Below are 13,968 nucleotides of genomic sequence, written 5' to 3'. Positions count from 1 at the left end.
ATCCACCCACCCATCCACCCATCCACCCACCCACCCATCCATCCACCTATCCACACATCCACCCATCCACCCACCCATCCACACATCCCTCCATTCATCCATCCATCCTTCCATCCATCCATCCTTCCTCCCTCCTTCCCTTTCTCTTTCCTTTTCTCCTTCTCTTCTACCCACTCTCCTTCCTTCCTTCCACCTCTCCCTCCCTCCTTTTCCCTCTTCCATCCTTGTATCCATTCCTCCAGTAGAGCAGAGCCAGTGCTGGTATGGGAGATTCAGGGGTGAGTCAGCAGCCTTGATGCTGCCCCATGGGGCTCCCAGTCTAGTTGGTTTCCTCATCCGTGAGATGGACATCATGGTGCCCATCTTCTGGAGTTGTTGGAAGGGTGTGCTCACAAGTGTGTAAGGCCAGAGCAATGACAGCCGTATTGGTGCTGGAGATGTCATTGGCTGTAGATGATAATGTTGATGGTGTTACACGCCCATCCCCTGCCCAGCATCCGCAGCCCACAGTGCAGGCTTTGTGTGTTGCACAGTGACTGCGTCCAGGCTTTTCTACCATCAACATGCCAGGTTCATTTCCACCTCGGCTTTTGTTCAGGCTGCTCCTCCCCCTTGAAAGTCCCTTCCCGTCTTCCCCAAATTCCACCCTCTCTCCACACATGTCTTCCCCACCCACCCCCACTGGCTTTCATTATCTCAGGCTTTCTAGAGCACAGTCAACACTCCCTTCTAGCACACATCTTTGCTTCTGTGATTACAGGACCTGGGCTGGGGTCCTATGGGCCTGAGTTTGAGTCCTGGCTCCCCTCCCCGTGAGCCTGTGCTTCCTCACTTGTGGGGAGAGGGGCTAGTTATAGCACCTGCAACAGGGTGTGTGTATCAGTCTTGGTCTGGCACCCGGCACACGGGACGCGCTTTATGAAGAATGGGCCGTTATTACTCTTCCATTTCTTCTGATCCCCTGGTACTCTCAACCTCCCAAGTCATCACTTTTTGGCCCCATGTGGCAGGAATCCTGACACATAACGTACTCGCCAGAAGGATTCCCAAAGTGGGCAGGGCCTTCACCAAACCGCACCCTTCATGGAGGAATTTCAGGATGGGTGGCATTTAGATTGGGGGTGGAGAATTGGGGGACGGGAGGAGTTCCTTCCCTTCTCCCTGAACCCTCCCCATGCAGGAAGCTACATCTCCCACTCACCAGCAGGGCAAGCCACGATGGTTATAAAGTTCTCTTTGGCCCAGGTTTAAAAGCAAACCCAATGGAGTGATTGCAACCCATAAAGCAGGGATTGCTTAGCTCAGACTTCCTGGAGGGCGATTTGTTAGTACCTATCGCAAATTTGGTACCTGTCCCCTTCAGCAGTGCCAGGGGTTTGCCAGATACCCATCCTGGACAGATTGCTCAAGTGCACAGTGAGACCTGCCCAGGGCTGTGTGTGGGGAGTAAAACAACGGTAATAATTTCATTGTTCGTCAACAAGAGACTAGGCAGAGAAAGGATGGGCCAGCTCACCTTATGGAATACTGCACAGTTACTAAAAAGGAGGGGTTCTTTTTTTTTTTTTTACTGTCCTGAGTTGTGTAGATTTTTTTAAATTTATTTTTTATTAGCATATTCACTGTTATAAATCATACTTATTCTTTGTGCCCCTTATCCATTCTCTCCCTTTCACCCTCAACCTACCCCTTCCCTTTCCCCCTCCCCCTCTTTCTCCCTGCTCTAATAACCATAGATTTGTTCTCTCCGTCTGATAGATTAACTGTTCCTCTCCTCTGCTGGTTTGTTGCCTAGATGATCTGTCCAGCATTGAGACAGGTGTGATCAAGTTCTCCCCTATTATCATAAAGCAGATGCTTCCTCTATTACTCTGGAGTGTGCTTTGTGGAGAGAGAAGACCTCCTTTTTTGGGGGGGGTCTCTGCTGGTGCCTCTCCTTGTGTCAATGCAGTTGAGAATCTGGCGTGCCATCTGCACAGTGGCTGTGACTGCTGCTATAGAGACTGGCCGTTTTTGTGGGAGCCATGGCAATTGGGGTGGCTATGGTGGGCTACCTGTGTGAAAATGGCGTTTTTGGTGTGCTCCTTACCTGGTTGCGGCTGGGTTTGGCTTGCCCCGACTCCATGCCTCAGGACCCTGGTGGGGCCCCAGAAGGAGGGGTTCTGTATGTACTGACCCAACAAATGTCCATGACATGTTGTTCAGTGGAAAACAAGGCATCCTGCAGAACAAAACACACAGAATGTTACCATTTATGTGAGAAGGATAGCTAAACACTACATACACATCTAAATACATAAAAATAGATATTGATACAGATGGTATAAGTACAGTTACAGGTACAGGCACAAGTATGGGCATAAGTATATGCACTTGACATTGAAGATACCCACCAACCAACAACAATAGTTTGAAAGGAACGGGACTTAGGAGGTTCTGGGGTATTAGTTTCGATACATTTTATTAATGTTTGAGATTTTACAATGAGAATATTTTTCTGAAAGATGTGTGATGCTAAAAATTAAAAAAGAGCCTGTCCACGTGGCAGGGAGCTTGAGGCAGGGCTGGGTCTGGGAGCTCACAGGGGGCAGGGTCTTCTCGTGGGGGTCAGACCTACTTGGTAATCTCAGCTGTGCCTGCAGCTTCTTCCTAAATCAGCAGTGGCTCCCTCTCCCCAAGGCTAGCGCCAGACATACCTGGTTTTGGCAGCAGCAGCAGAAGCAGCATATACAGGTTCCTGTAGTCTGGAGGTATGTGAAACCTGGACCATTTGCCCTGCAAGGTGGGTCCACCCCTCTGCCTCTCAAAGCAGGGCAGGCTCTTGGACAAGCAGGCAGAGAAGAGAGCGAGTGATCTGGGACACCCAGGCCTTCGGGTGGGATGCCTGTGGAGCCCACAGCTGTCTTCCCAGCCAGGGCTTGCACTTGAGCCTCACAAACACATCATTGGAGGGGACGGCAGCCCGTCTGTGCCTCCTGCACTCCCAGTGGTCAGCAAGGTAAGATCCTATGGGTGGGAGAGGGGAGAAAGCTGTTCATGGAGCACTTCCTGGGCTCTGGGCCCTAAGCCAGGCACTTTTCCCATTTTGTGACTTTGGCCTTTTAATTTTGTACAGTTACTAAAAAGGAGTGTTCCTTTTGACACTGGAAGTTCAGGAGGGTTTTTGGCGAGACACTGAAAACAAAGGGTTAAAGTAATTCGAACAATGCAAAAGGATATATTAGTGACAGGCAAGTCTTTTCCCCACCTTTTCTCCCCAGCTGCCCAATTCCCTCCCCAGAGAACCTGTGTGCACTCGAGCGCGTGTGCATGTGTGCGCGTGCACGTGTGCATGGGCCTGCGTGTGTGCTCACACCCCCTCTCTGACACTAATGGAAGCATACCACACGGTGTTCCATACCTTGCCCTTTTCACTAAAAATATGTATCTCAGAGCTTCTTCCACAGTGGTACATGGGAGCTGGCTCATTCTTTTTCATGCCTGGAATTCTGTGGAAAACAAAAGTGTTTAATATTCATGAAACCAGATCTAGAATTCTGGTCCCATGGTTTTCTGCCTTTCCTGGCTGCTTACTTCTGTTTTGTGCAGCAGTCCTGGGAGGGAGACGGTTCCCGTGTTACAGATGTGGAAACTAGGGTGACCAACCATCCTGGTTTACCTGGGACTGTCCTGGGAAAATCCTCAATCCTAGGCAGGCCAGGATGGTTGGCCACCCTAAAGGAGGCTGAGGCTTGGAGGGGTCAGGACACCTCCAGGACCCTGTGGTTGGCTATATAGGCCTGGGACTATATACAAGACAATGATAGCAGCTATTGCATAGTAAGCATTTCCTCTGTGCCAGCACCTCACTTAGCCCTCCCAGCAGCCCCAGGAGGTAGACAACAGAGCATTGTAAGTAGAACTTGTGACAGGCAAACCCAGGTTTGAGCTCATCCGCAGGGCTTGTGGCTGTGTGACCACAGAGGTCAACTCCCTCTCAGCCTCCTGTCTTGGGCCCACAGTAGATATTCAGCAAATGTTTGTTGAGTGAAAAAGGAATGAATGAATGAATGAATGAATGAGGTACCAACATTTATTATCTTTATTTTATAGGTGAACGCTGAAGCACAGAGAAGCTAAGTCACTGGCTCAGGGTCACACAGCTCATAAGCAGCAGGGTCAGGATTTGAACCTGGACAGGGGCGTCAGAGCCCATGACACTTTTCCCTCTTCTAGACTGTTCTGGTCCACATTACCCGTTGGCGCCTCCTCCTCTGACTCCTCAGGCCAGTCCCCAGCCAGCCCCTTCCCTGACTGCACTGTGCTGCCAGACCGCCAGTCCCCAGCCTCCTTTCATGGAAGTCTTGGCTTTCCTGGCTTGGGGGACCTGCTCTGCACCACCCCTACCCCTTCCCCTGGACTGGCTGCTTGTCCGGGGGCCCGATGTCTAAGTGTCAGCTTCCCCCACGGGCTTTGTTTCATTTGTTCATTCATTTGTCCAACTCTTGTTCCTTTGCTCAACAAACATTTACTGAAACTGAAATGAGCCAGCTCTGCCCCTGGTGTTAGAAATTCAAAGACAAATCCAGCCTGGGCCTTGTCCTCAGAGGACAGAAAATGACAAAGAAATGGCACTTGTTACCCAGAGAGATAGCAGCTCTGATGGAGGTAGCACAGGCACAGGCTGCATGGGGGCTGGGCTCGGTGGGGGGCGGATCCCAGCCTAGGGTCCCCAGGAAAGCTTCCTGGAGAAGGCATGCTGGAGTCTGGAAAAATGAGGAAGAGTTTGCAGAAGGGGAGCCAGCGGGAGGAGAGGAAAGAGAGTTGGGAATGTAACATCATGGACAAAGAGGCCTGGCATGAGACATTCAAAAGTGCAAGATGTTCCTTATAGCTAGGTCCCAGGCTGTCCTCAGGTGGGGACAAGTGGCTCTGGGAAACCTAAACCCCTCCTCTGGCTACCCAGCCAGCTCTGGGCCAAGAAGGGCTTCCCAGAACCTCATGTCTAGGAATTTATCAGAAAAAAACCCAAACAATCAGCAATTTGGACACGGAGTTATATATGTATGGAGGATGTTTATTGTGGTGTTATTTATTACAGTAAACAAGTGGCAATAACCTCAGTACCCAGCCATGAGCAATGGCCACATATCCAAGGGACCACTGCTGCAGGAGTCACCCAAAGGGCTCTGAAATCAGGTTTTCAGAAACTATTTAAAAGCACCAGAAAATGCAACTGATGTAATTTTAAGTAAAAAAGAGCAAGATGCAAACTATTTTATTATTCTAAGTTAGGAGATACATATGTGCGTGTACACATGGAAAGCTATCAGGAAGAAGTGTGTTGAACGCTTCACAGTGGTTATCTCTGGGGATGGACTAACCTAGGGGTTGGATTTCCTTCTTTAAAAATAATTCCCTGTGTTCTCTGATCTTGCAACCATGAGAAAAATAAAAGAGTCTCACTTTTTGATTTTCAGAGATGGATTCTAGGGGCAAGCTCCGTGAGGCCACGACTTCCCTTTCCAGCCTTCTCCTGAGGCAGACCTTCTGCTCACCAAAAACCCTCCTTTGAGCCATGGAGCAAGACCCATTGCCCCTACATCCCGCATACATCGAGCCCGCATGCTTTCGCTGCTGCTGTTCCTGTCTGAACGCCCTTCCCTTTCTCTCTCCATCTGGCAAAATTCCCCCAGCCTCCCAGGCCCACCTCAGGGGCCTTCCAAGGACCTCACACACACCAAGCACCCCTGCCATGAACGCCGGGTTTGCACGCTCAGCTGCATCATGGACTGTGAACTGCTGGAGAGAGCGACACTGCCTGACCTCCTTCCTCCCCAGAGGCTTCAGATGGGACCCAGAATTTATTTTTATGTATTCCCCCCAACATTTTATTTTGAAAATGTCCAAACTTACAGAAAATAGTACAACGAGCACCCTTCACTTAGATTCCCCAGGATTTGCTCGTTCCCTCCCTTGCTCTGTCTTGCTGAACTGGTGCAGACATCTCCACACTCGGCCAGGGCCAGGGAATTGGAAGCTGCTCGATGCCTGCTGGAATGAATAGAAGAAGGAACAAGGACACGGTGCTGCTCCCCTTGCTGTCCCAGGCCCCAGGTGAACCTTGCACAGCAAAGCACTGGTCTTTCAAAAATACACACCCACCCAGCCGAGCGGCTCACCTGCTTGGAGCCCAACTTCCAGCAGCTGGGGCACCCCTTTGCGGATGCCCCGTCATCCCTTCTTGCCGCACCTCTCACTGAGCCCTGGAAGACAGCCTTGTCCCCCCACCAACCTGCATCCCCCCATGTGCTGTCGTACATGGGTCTTGGAACCTCCTCACCCTTTCCCATCACATCTTTCACAAACGTCACATCCTCAGAGAGGTGGAGGCCTCCATCGCCCTTTCCTCCACCCCTCAGCACCAAGGGCAGCCTCTGTTAGGGTGACCCACTCGTCCTGGTCTGCCCAGGACTGTCCTGGTGTTAGGACTGAAAGTACCACGTCCTGGAATCCCTCAGCTCCAGCATTGACTCTTCCAGGGTTGGGGGGGACATGTTCACACACCCACTGGTGGGGGACAGCGACTTGTGAGGCACCCAGGGCAGGGGCCAGCCACTGTCTCCACCTTCCCAGCCCCTGCCAAGGCCAGGCCACAGAGCGGGCCCAAGGACATGTTTACTGATGCTGGCTGGCTGCCTGGAGGAATGAATGAATGAACGAACAAACAGTAACTTCCCTTTCTTTGAATCTTTGCTCGAATGCCACCTTCTCCATGAGGCCTTCCTTCCCTGACAGTCCTGTCTCAAATGACAAGCACCCTCCCCAGTACCCCCATCCTCTCCCTGGTTTACCTGTTTCCCTAGCGTTTCTCACCGACTGACGTTCCACCTTCCCACCCCCTGCCAAGGCCAGGCCACAGAGCGGGCCCAAGGACATGTTTACTGATGCTGGCTGGCTGCCTGGAGGAATGAATGAATGAACGAACAAACAGTAACTTCCCTTTCTTTGAATCTTTGCTCGAATGCCACCTTCTCCATGAGGCCTTCCTTCCCTGACAGTCCTGTCTCAAATGACAAGCACCCTCCCCAGTACCCCCATCCTCTCCCTGGTTTACCTGTTTCCCTAGCGTTTCTCACCGACTGACGTTCTCTATATGTCGTTTATGCACTTTCTTTAGGGTCTGCCTCTTCCTGTAGTGTCAGCTCTGCAAGGCTGGGGGGTTCTGTCTGTTTTGTTCATTGTGATATCTCCAGTGCCTAGAATAGCAGGTGTTCAGCAAGTATTAGTTGAGTAAATGAATGAATGAATAAACCCTGCATTTTCCTACAAAAGGTGGAGCCTCATGGCAAAAATCTCATACATTTGGCCTTTTGTTTAATTTATTCATCAGACATCAGCACCCTCTGTGTTTCTGTGTGTGTGTGTCTGTGTGTGTCTGTGTGTCTGTGTGTGTACACAGAGTGCCTGGTCCGATGGTGGGAGGGGCAGAGGCGAGGACGAAGACTCCACATTTGGCCTTTTGTTTAATTTATTCATCAGACATCAGCACCCTCTGTGTTTCTGTGTGTGTGTGTGTGTGTGTCTGTGTGTGTCTGTGTGTGTGTGTGTGTACACAGAGTGCCTGGTCCGATGGTGGGAGGGGCAGAGGCGAGGACGAAGACTCAAAGAGCCATCAGCCTAGTTATATGTGAGGCCAAGGGCCTGGCGTTTGAGGGTGGGGTCTCTGGGGCAGGACCCTGTGCTCTTTGCAACAACAGTCCTGAAAGGCCAGGATCATAGCAACCGTGGCCAACGTTAAACACTCGCTATGTCCCAAGCACTGTTCTGAGCATTTTACGTGTATTTTCTCAGTTAATTCTCAAATCTCTGATGTGCAGTTATCATTCCCATTTTGCAGATGAGGAGACTGAGTAACTTGCTCAGAGGACCACAGTAAGTGGGGAGTCAGAATCAGACTCTGGAGGCACTGCTAATCCCAGTGCTGGAAACTCAGTTTACAGAGGAGGAGCGAGGCTCAAAGAGCTGGAATCACTTGCCCAAGGACACGGAGCTGGTCAGAAGCAGGGCTGGGATTCACACCAGGGTCCGCAGGACTTCAAAGGAGGCTGAGGTCACACTAGGTGGCCATCCTGGAGGAGGTTTTGAGGGTGACCAAAGGGAGGAGGACAGGAGGCAGGGGAGGAGGACAGAGACCCAGGGCCAGGAAGGAGCTGTACTCAAGGGGTACAGGACAGCTGCCTAAGACTGGGGGACAGGAGGGACCAGACCTGGCTGGGGAGACAAGGACAGACTGTTCAGCAGAGGTGTTCCCTCTTCCTCTTCTCTCCTGATAAATGGATTCAGAAGCCATGGACCACTAGTCTGCCGCCCTTCCCAAAGGGTGGCCGCCATCCACAGGGCCTGGAGAAGGGCATGTAGAAAGCTGGGGTGCACAGCAGCCCCCATCCTGGGCCACTCCTGGGCTTCCTGTATCCATCGACCTGACTCACCTGGTGATACCAAGAGCTTATTCTGTGTCTGGAGCCATGCTGTGCGACTCAGGATGCTCTGACATTAATTCTTACACCCACCTGTTACAGACAAGGAAATGGAACTCACACAGGGAGGTAGCTGTCCAAGCCACCGGCAGTGGGGGGATTCCAACCCCAACTGTCTGTGCCCCTAATCCCTAGCCAGCACGGGGGGCCCCGCTCACCTTGGCTCCCACTCTGCGTGGTTCATGACAGCAGACACTGGACTTTGGAACTCTCACTAAAGCCCCACAGCCCAGCAGAGGGCTCAGCGCACAGAAAGCTCTCATGGAAGAACTCCTTGTTGTTATTTGAAATATAGGAGCAGTGACTTCCCCCTTTGGACGTGTCTCCTTCCTCTTAGGTCTGGGGAATAATGACACAATCCCTCATTCAGACAGTATGAAAGCCTTTCAAAGCTGCCCCTTCCTTGGAGGGCTGAGAAGTGGAATGGGCTTTTCACAGGCAAACCCGCAAATGAACCCCAGCACCACCTGCAACTCACTGCACCTCCCCGAGCCTTGGTGTCCTCATCTGTAATGTGGGGCTGGCAACAGTCACTGTGAGGATTAAAGGAGACAAGAGCCAGCACCAGGCACACAGCAGGCGTGCACAGTGAGGGAAGATCTTTCCATGTGGCAGCACGACAACCTCCAGGGCTCTCCTAGTCTGTCCCTGACCACCCCACCCCGAACATTTTTTTTTTTTGCAACTGTCCAGTATGGAGAACCGAACCCTTGACCTTCATGTTACAAGGCTGTGCTCTAACCAACTGAGTTAACCTGCTGGCAAATTATGATACATTTGGGGCTGGCCAGTTAGATCACTTGGTTAGAATGTAGTGCTGGTAACACCAAGGTTAAGGGTTTGGTTGCTGCATTGGCCAGCAACAAAAAAAAAAAAATTTTTTTTAATGAAAAAGTAAATTATGATGTATTAGAAGCATACAGAACAGGACAGAAATGAGCTGCCCCGGTCAGAGTGCTCCACATGGGCACAAATGTGGTCATGACAGGGCCTCTGATCCCAGAGTGCTGTCCGAGGGCCATGTCTGCACCGTGTGCTGTGGCCTGCAGCCTCCTTCCTGTGTCCTCACGACCTCCTGCAGATGCATCCTCGGTGACCCCACCTTGTGAATGGACAGCCTGAGGCTCCAAGAGTGGTGCTTCCCGAGGTCCCGCAGCCAGGCAGTGGTGGAAGCAGGATTTGTTTTTATCTAGACATGTACTTACTGACATGGAAGGATGTTTACAACATATTATTAAATGAAAAAGCAGCACATAGGCCAATAGTATATAATTTGGGAGAGTATCATTAAAATGTTAACAGGAGTTGTCCCTAGGTGATAGGATTATGGGCCTTCCAATTTTTTTTTCTCTTTTTTCTTCTCCTTATCTTTATTTTCTAATTTTTTACTAAAGCTTTATCAAGATATAATTCAGATATCATACAATTCACCCTTTTAAAGCAGATAATTCAGTGGCTTTTAGCATACTCACAGTATAGTGTGATCATCACCACAATCAATTTTAGAACATTTTCATTATCCCCAAAAGAAACCTCCAACCTCCCCATTAGTAGTCACTCCCTGTTTTCCCAAACCCACCTCCCCAACCCTGGGCCACCACTTTCTGTCTCTGTAGATTGTTCTGTTCTGGACATTTTATAGCAACCACTTTCTGTCTCTATAGATTGGCCTATTCAGGACATTTCATATAAATGGATTCATATAATATTTGGTCTTTGTGACTAGCTTCTTTCACTTAGAATCATGTTTTCAAGGTTCATTCATATCATAGCATGTATCAATATTTTATTTCTTTCTATGGCTAATAATCTTCTATATTATATCTATCAATTCATCTGTTGAAAGACATTGAGGTGGTTTTCACTTCTGGGCTATTAGAAATAATGCTGCTATTAACTTTGTGTAAGGTTTTTGTGGACATATGTTTTTAATTCTCTTGGGTATGTATCTAGGAGTGGAATTGCTGGTCATACGGTGACACTATGTTTAACCTTTTCAGGAGCTGCCAGACTGTTTTCCAAAGCGGCTGCATCATTTTGCGTTCCCACCAGCGGTGTTTGAGGGTGGCAATTCGTCTACACCCTTGCCAAAACTTACTGTCTTTCTCATTTTAGCCATCCTTGTGAGTGTGAGGGGGGCTCTCACTGTGGTTTTGACCCGCATTTTCCTGATGGCTAATGATGCTGAGCATCTTATGTTTGTTTATTGGCCATTTATTCATCTTCTTTGGAGAAATATCTGTTAAGATTCTACACCCATTTTTTAAATTGGGTTATCCATGCCTTTATTAGTGAGCTGCTGGAAGTAGGCTAGGAAGTCAGGTCTGGCCCCTGCTCTAATGTCAACCAATAGATCCTGCGCACACGCACGCAGGTGTAACTCTTGAAGCCCCTGGAGTCTCGCCCCTGCTCCGGGCAGGTGAGGGCCGGCACAGAGGCTGGTAAAGCAAGGCCTGTGGGGGCCTGGCCCAGAACAAGTGCCCAGTGAGAGTCTACGGATGGACAGATAGATGAGCAACCCTGTCTCTAGAGACCAGTGAGCTAAAAGGGAAGACAAAACACACAGACCAAAAAGTCCACACCCCAGAAGGAGGAAACAGCTGAGGCCCTGCTCCAGGAGGTGGAGATAAAGCTCTAAGTGTGTAAGAGGCTACCCTGCAACCCTGCAAATGTTCCTCGTGTCCTCGGTGGCAGTGACCTATCTGGCCTATTTTTACACTACTGACTGTTGGCCTCCCTGAGGCTATGAAGGGGAGGTCTGGGAGATTAGCTGGGAACCCGAGAGCATATCTGTCTGGAGAGGGGACTGTTGTGGCCTGTAGGGGAGGCTGCTGGTCAGAGGAGAGCGGGGTCCAGTGGGGCGTGGCCCTGCAGGTGTGCCCTACCCCGGCCCACTGTTTCTTGCCAAGGGAGCTGCATCTTCAACATCCGGCTCTGGATTCCCACTTCCTGGGTTCGACTGTGCTGCTGTGTGACTGTGGACAAGTTATTCCTCCTCTCTGAACCTCGGTTCCTTCAGAGACTCACCTGTAGAATGGAGTCAACCAGGGTGGGGATGAAATGAGACCTTAATGCGGCCTCTTGGCGGGGCCAGGTTACTGGTGGGGAGGCTGTAGACAGCAGGCAGTCAGGGCTCTCCCACTGGGTGTCCCCGGGCCCAGGACTCAGAGCCTGAGGACTCAAGAGACCAACCACTGCAGGAAGGTGCCCCTCAGACAGGAGCTGTGAGTGTCAGGCTTCAGCGTGGAGGCACCTTCAAGAGCCTGAGTGACAGATAGCCGGGAGTGGCCACAGTGCAGCCCCGTGCCCAGGTAGCCTGGGGTCAGTGACAGCTCCACCCTCACTAGCTGTGAACCTTGGCCAAGGACTTGGCCTGTCTGTGCCTCAGTTTACCCGTTGGAAAGTGGAGATGACAGCAGTGCTTACTTTATATGGTGGTTGTAAAGATTAAATGGGTTAATATGGGTGAAATATCAATTAAAGTCTCAGCTTTAAAATAAAGGCTAGGGGGCTGGCTGGTTAGCTCAGCTAGAGCGTGGTGCTGACAACACCGAGGTCCAGGGTTTGATCCCTGTACTGGCCAGCAACCAAAAAGAAAAGAAAAAAGAAAAGAAAGGCTAGGTGTTGCCAGTTAAGTCAGTTGGTTAGAAAATGGTGTTACAACATCAAGGTCAAGGGTTTGGATCCCCATACTGGCCAGCACCAAAGTAATAATAATAATAACGATAATAATAAAAAAGTAAGTGAATAAATAAAATAAAATAAAGGATAGAGTATCTCCTGAATCTTTTAACTTCTTTGGACTCCAGATTCTTCCATATTCCCCCAGATTCCTCCTGCTGTGATATGTGGAGCAGAAGAAATGTTAGACTATTTTGAAATTTCTCAAAGTGGGTTCCAAAGACCTGTAAACTCACCAGATGCTCCAGGACAGTAAAAAAGGACACCATCGTCAAATAGGCCTGAGTGCTGGTACAGATCGAGCCATCTGCTGGAACTTCACACACGCACATGGAAAGTTCTAGGAAACCCTGCAGTGAAGAAACCTGCTGGATGTTTACATTGGCGTTTCCCAAATTTATTTGACAATGAACGTCCTCTTCTGCCCAATATCAGTTTAACATCCTTCTGGCAAAACACTGATGGTCAAGGTTGTTTCTAGCTTGCAGCTTCTGCAACTCACAGAAAAGACAGGAAGGTTTGCTAAAAATCATCATCCCCACCTCTGAGAAGCACCTTCCAGTGTTGAAAATATGTCCACACTCACCACTTTGAAAGCATCATGCACCTATGGGGTGCTCTCAGGGATCAGAGAGGGTCAGAGTGGGAAGGCTACCTCAGGGACACCCAGCACCCACGGCTGCCCAGCTGGGACTGGCCCAGCTCCATTTCCACCCCTATCCCCCTCCCCGTAGCCACCTTCAGCTCCCACAGACCAGATGGAACACCCTGAATGTTGTCAGGACAGAAGGCAGCCTCTGAGTGGAGCCTCCTAGAAAAAGGAGTTGCCAAAAAGAAGCCCTGCATGTTGAGCCAGCCCAGCCTCGGGTGAGGGAGGTGCGTTGGAGGATCAGGAGTCTCCAGGCCCTGCAGAGGAGGCTCTATGGCCACTGGCCCTATTAATTGGGAAAGTGCCATTTTCAAATAACCTTTCACATTTCCCTGTAAATGTCTCAGCAACAGATTACATCTGCCAGGTGGCCTCTTGAACACAAGTGCAAAAATTCTTCTCTAGGCCCTGTGGGGTGTGGAAAATAATATGAATCAGCTAGGCAATGGAGGAGAGTGACATTTATTGAGCACCTACTATATGTCATGCATCATGTAAGAATGATAGAATGTTCGCTACCTGTACGATGAGATCTCAATTAATTCTGATAATAACCCCATTTTACAGATCGGGAAACCGAGGCTCATGGCGGGATGCAGCAGGGCTGGGATTCAAGCCCCGAGGTTGGTCTTGTCTCCCCAGCCCCAGAGCTCCCCGTTCCATTGTGCTGCAGCCTGGCTGAGATCGCCAACAAATGCTCCAAGGTCCCGTGCCAGACCCGGCTCCCGAGGCCCCTTCTCATTACTAATCCAGGTTCTCAGGGCACAGGAAGTGAGGAGGGAATCAGATAGGAGACTAATGTGGACTGGCCCCTAACGGTCTGGACCACATTGCAGATAAAGACACTGGCATTTGGGTTTGTTGATCAATGTCCTGGAGAATGTGACTGTTTCAGCCCTCAATAATCTGATCACCCTTTGGGGAGTGGGTAAATAAATCAGTTTTCTGAGCATGCAAAGCCAAAGGCCAGCCTGCCAGCCTGAGGTGGCCCTGCCAGTATGAAGACCTCCCCAGGGACCCAGCCTGCGCTGGCCCCTGGGCTGGGCTCCTTACCCCTTTGTCCAAACCCCTGGTCATTCCTGGCTGCTCCTGGATGCAGCCTCCTTCCCAGCGTCCTGC

Source organism: Galeopterus variegatus, unplaced genomic scaffold, assembly GCF_000696425.1.
Source record: "Galeopterus variegatus unplaced genomic scaffold, G_variegatus-3.0.2 Scaffold65, whole genome shotgun sequence".
NCBI lineage: Eukaryota > Metazoa > Chordata > Mammalia > Dermoptera > Cynocephalidae > Galeopterus > Galeopterus variegatus.
This window is presented reverse-complemented; position numbering follows the sequence as displayed.